Here is a 5,701-nt window from a genome sequence, read left to right as displayed (position 1 = left end):
CAGGCGGAAGAAAAGGGGGACCAAGGATGTTAAGAAAAGAGGAGCACGAGGTATAGAGGAAGGATTCTTCTTTTTCCTGGGGCTCAACTCCTCACACCTGCCTACTTCCCACCTGGTGTGCCCCCGCTCCCCCTCACAGCACTGCTTTTATACCACAGCCAGGTGCCATGCTGGTTCAGTTCAGAAGCTGATCTGAGCTGCATTATGGGGATGGGAGCAGGGCCCCGGCATCTCCTGATGCTGCCAGGGAAGGCAAAGGGTGAGGAAGCTGGTCTCACATCGCTTGACAGGGGTTGGTCTGTCTCTTTCTCCAAGCAAAATTGCTCTGCTCCCCGGGAGCACTCAGCAGGGGACCACTTCCTCAGCTGAACCTCTTCTCTTGACCCAGGAGAGGAAGGGAGCAGGACACAAAGATGCAAATGAACACTCAGCTCTGGAGAGGGCCTCACCCAGCCCATCCTTCTCAGAAGTCAGAGGGCACCTGTTTATTTTGTATCTGGACACACTGGTCTCCTGTGAGAAAACAGAGGCCTGGGGCCTGAGGGTAGTGGCAAGTATGGCATAGTGGACCTACCTTCTAGTTGTTTTCTGCCAGTGTGGTCTCAAACAATGTCTTAGCAGCCCTCTGTCTCAGGAGGGAGAAGAGGATGGAGGATTGTCCACCCACCCCCCAGCCCCATGGCAGGTCCTGATGCTGAGAGGAGGGTGCTTTGACCTAGAAGCCTCATCTTGTCACAGTGTTTCAGGGGGTAGTGCTGAGAGACAACCGTGGCCAGGGAATAAGGCCATGGCGGGTGTGCGAGACCCAGCACAGGCACTGTCCACTTAGAAGGCTTCTGTTTCTGGACCACAGGACTCGCCCATCTTTTTCTCCAGGAAGGCCTCCAACTAGGTACGCATGACCAGGAGGGGGACGGGGGACAAGGGCCTTCTTTGCCCATCTCATAATCCAGATGAGGCACCTTCATCAGAGAGCTCAGCATGGAGGATAATGAGGCAGAGTGTGCTTAGGGGCCTGGGGCCCTCTCTCCCATCATTTCCACCGTGCCTCTCTCACTGAGTTGCTGGCAGCCACCTTCCCATTCCTCCATCTAGGCAAGAATGTCCCCAAAGGGTCCTGGAACCCATGTTCTCCCCAGTCCCAGGGTCACAATCCCCTCCTCCATTACTCTGCACCATTTGGCCGATGCAATGAGATGAGGGAGCGAGTGCAGAGCCGAATACCAGCCAGGAAAGCTGCACCCTGGGCACTGGGCCCAGCTGGCATGGCAGAGGGCCGTGGGAGACCAGGCTGTTTCCGGAGCAGGCATCTAGCTCCTCCTGCTTTCCTTCATGGCCACTGTTTCTTCTCATTGGCCTGAGTCCTGGTCGTCCCCAAGGCCTGTCTTCTCTCCTCCATGGCTGTGCGTCAAGGTGGGAGCGTCAGAAATCAGCTCTCTCGCCAGCCAGAGGGAGACACTGAGGAAGGAGGAGGAAAGGGCCTATTAGAACAGGAGCAGAGTAAGAAAATGGCTAAGCCTAAACTCAACAGTTCCCTTCTCTAGAGGACAGAGAATTCTGAGGATTTCTATCTGGGCCCTTCTCCTTCTTTTACCTCCCCACTTCTCTAAGGCCTCTTCTTAACTACAGAAGGCTCCAGAGCCAGAGAGCTGGCATTTTTGGTAGAAACTTGGGAGGGGGAGACCACATAGACAAGAAGCTGAGGGAGGGAAGCCCTATTCTTCAGGAAGCATCCAGGGGCTGGTAGAGTAGGTGCTTACCTTATGGTCAATGGAGGTTTGATTGCCCCTCAGCCCCCAGCACTCCATATGGTCCCGTGAGCCCACCAGGAGTGGTGCCTGAGCACTGATCCAGGAGTAAGCTCTGAGCTTAGCAGGGTGTGGTTCAAAAGTAAAAGTAAAAGAAAAAGCACCTAGATCTGGTTTTAATTCTGGGAGCCCTCTGAGCCCCTCCAGTAAGTTGTCTGATGTGAGCATGTGAGAGGTGGGAAAGATGGTCAGAGGAAGCCCGATGCCCTCTCTCAGCCTTCTCTGCCTGCTCTCTGCTGCTCTGGGCTTCCCTGTAAATAGCAACCATTTCGGGGAGGCAGCTGTCCTTCGAGGCAGCCAGCCTCACAGGTGGCACTGCAGACCCCAGCTCCCAGTCTCCCTGTCTTCTCCCCACGCTCCTGACAGAAGAACCTTTTTCCCAACAACTAAGTACAGCTCTCCTCTCCTGCCCCGCCACACCTGGGAAGCTGGTAGGGAATTAGACAGGATCTCCATTGTTTTTCCTAAGGAGGCCTCGGGTCCCCCAGGCGATCCTCAGTCAACAGGGTGGAGGATCAAAATCTGTGAATCAGGGGCTGGCGAGGTGGCGCTAGAGGTAAGGTGTCTGCCTTGCAAGCGCTAGCCAAGGAAAGGACCACGGTTCGATCCCCCGGTGTCCCATATGGTCCCCCCAAGCCAGGGGCAATTTCTGAGCGTGTAGCCAGGAGTAACCCCTGAGCATCTAACGGGTGTGGTCCGAAAAAACCAAAAAAAAAAAAAAAAAATCTGTGAATCAGTGAAGTCTTGGGCCATGCTGATGGGGCTTGGGAGTCTCCAGGGCTGCAGCATGTAGTGTTGAGGATCTATTCAGGCAGTCAGGAAGATGCCTGAGGGTCGAAGGCCTGAATGGGGCAAGGCGGTGGGCACTTAGCGAGGTTTATCTTGACTCTCCCAGCATTAGGGAATGTAGAATGGGGTATGAAGGAAGCATTGATAGGGGCTTGGAAAATGTGACAAAGTATCTACATTGCTTTCCAAGGCCTATGTCCTTCCTGTTCAATCCCAACTTAAAACAACAAATGTTAAATTTTGGGGAACAGAAAGAGTAGGGCTGGAGTATAGCACAGTGCACAGCGTTCGCCTTGCTCAAGGCTGACCTGGATGGACCCGGGTTTGATTCCCCGCATCCCATATGGTCCCCAAAGCCTGCCAGGGGCAATTTCAAAGCGGCAGAGCCAGAGCCAGGAGTAAACCGAGCACCGCAGGGTATGGTCCTAAAATACAAAACAAAACAAAACAAAAAACAAAGTACAGAGATTAAGCACATGCTTTGCAAGTGACCAATCTGGCTTGATCCCTGACCTCAAAATCTGAGCAACTCTTGGGCCTTCTCATTCAACTCCTTTAAGTTTCCTGAGCACTGCTTGGCAAGACCAAAATTAAAAAAGAAGGCTGACTAGTGGCGGGGGTGAGGAAGGGCCTTACCCAGTAGAGCTCAGGGCTTATTTCTGGCTCTGTGCTCAGGGATCATTCCTGGTGGTGCTCAAGGGACATATGGGATCAAAACAGGTCAGGAGTGTGTAAAGCAAGTGCTTTACAGCTCCACACCAGGAATGCTGGCTGTTTTGAGAAAGAATGATGCCAGGAAATGCCATCCTTGGCAGTCTGATGAATGTCTTCCTGCCATGGTGTTTGCACTGTGGAGGAGGACCCTTTCTTTACAACGAGCACCGAATCACACAACCAGTGATGGAGGCCTAATAGCGCTGCATGGACTTGTGGCAATCAGGATTTCATTTTGGTTTGGTTTTTAGTTTGGGAGTCACAACTGGCATTGCTCAGGGCTTATTCCTGGCTCTATGCTCAGAGCTTACCGCTGGCAGGATACCCTAGGAGTGCCAGAGATTGAACATGGGTCAGGTGCATGGAAAGCAAGCGCCCTACCCATTGTGCTATCTTCATTCCCAACTTCTTCTTTTTTTTTTTTTTTTTTTGTTTTTGGGCCACACCCGGCGTTGCTCAGGGGTTACTCCTGGCTGTCTGCTCAGAAATAGCTCCTGGCAGGCCCGGGGGACCATATGGGACACCGGGATTTGAACCAACCACCTTTGGTCCTGGATCGGCTGCCTGCAAGGCAAACGCCGCTGTGCTATCTCTCCAGGCCCCATTCCCAACTTTTTAAAAATGGGTCACACCCAGCGGTGCACAGGGATTACTCCTGGCTCTGCACTCAGAGATTGCCCCTGGCAGGCTGAGGGGACCATGTGGGATGCCAGGAAGAGAACCCAAGTTGGCTGCATGCAGGCAAATGCCCTATAGTTGTGCTATGTCTCCGGCCCCCAGTTCTAACTTTTTATTTTAATTTCTGTTTGGAGTTCGTACCTGGCATGCTCAAGGCTTATTCCTGGGTCTGTGCTCAGGGATCACTTCTGGCAAAGCTCAGGGCACCATACTTATATGGTTCCATGAACTGAACCTTAGTAGGCTACATGCAAGGCAAGTGCCTTATCTGTTGTATTATTTCTTTCCAGCCTACCTAAGTCCTGAGTACTACATTACGAGGTGTGGCCGTCAAACCAAAAAACAAAACCAAGATCCTAAAGTCTAGATATATCTATTTCTCTCTGGCTTGTCTTTGTTTCTGTTTCTTGGGGGGGCGGGCACACTTAGCAGTGCTTAGGGCTTGTTCCTGGCTTTGTACTAAAGTATCACTTCTGATGAGTGCTGGGACTATATGGGATGCCAGGGACAGATGCCATGTCAACTGCATGCAAGCACCTTACCTAAACACCTTACCTGAGCTTTCCTGAACTTGTTACTGAGGGTTTAAATTCTCTGTTTTAGGGTTAGACATGGGACAAGAAGTCCAAAACTACTACTCACTATATTTTGGGTTTAATTTTTCCTAAAAACTTGGCAGAGAAATTCATGGTAAGATCTCAAAAAAGGACTTCAGTTTTGTTTGGCTTTTTGTTTGGGGGACCACACCTGGCTGTGCTCAGGGTTAGAGAGATAGTAAAGGTTAAGGTGCTTGCCTAGCATGTGGCTGTGACAAATTCAAGCATCACATAACAGTTCTCCTAAGCACTGCCAGGCATAATCCTTGAGCACAGATCCAGGTGTGGCCCCCTCAGCTAGATGTGGCTCAAAACCCAAAAATACCAAAAAAAAAAAAAAAAAAAAAAAGGGAGGGGGGAATATGGGCCAGAGCGATAGCACGGTAGGCATTTGCTTGCTCACGACTGACCCAGGATGGTCCTCGGTTTGATCTCTGGTATCCATACGGTCCCCCAAGCCAGGAGAGAACTCAGAGTAACCCACTGGGTGTGGCCCCAAAACAAAAACAAACAAAAAATAATTAAAAAAAATAAAAGGTAATAGGGTGCCAGAGCAATAGGACAGTGGTTTTGCCTTGCACACTGCCAACCCAGGACGGATCCAGGTTTGATCCCCAGCATCCCACATGGTCCATGAGCCTGCCAGGAGTGATTTCTGAGTGCAGAGCCAGGAGTAACCCCTGAGCACCACGGGGCTTAGCCCAAAAACAAACAAACAAAAAGGGAATAGATACTATAGAAACTGAGGTGCACTTCTTATAGGTGGCTGACTCAGGTTCTGTTCCTGCTAATATTGTTCCCCCAAGTACTTGCTAGGAGTGACCTAGCACAAAACTAAACCTGAGCACAAAACTAAAGTAGCCCCCAAATCACAACTGTGCAGGACCGGATGCTTACCTTACACGCAGCCAACCCAAATTTAATCCTCAGTACCCTACAAAGTCCCCAGAGCCTGCTAGGAATGATCTCTGAGCACAGAGACAAAGTAATTCCTGAGCACTGCTGGGTGTGGCAAAAAAAAAAAAAAAGTCCCCAAAATAAAGCACTGCTGGATGTGACCCAAAAACTAAAAAACAAAAGTAAAACATCCCAAAATTCTAAGAAAAAAAATGGCTA

Source organism: Suncus etruscus, chromosome 1 (assembly GCF_024139225.1).
Source record: "Suncus etruscus isolate mSunEtr1 chromosome 1, mSunEtr1.pri.cur, whole genome shotgun sequence".
Lineage (NCBI taxonomy): Eukaryota > Metazoa > Chordata > Mammalia > Eulipotyphla > Soricidae > Suncus > Suncus etruscus.
Note: the sequence above shows the minus strand (reverse complement) of the source record.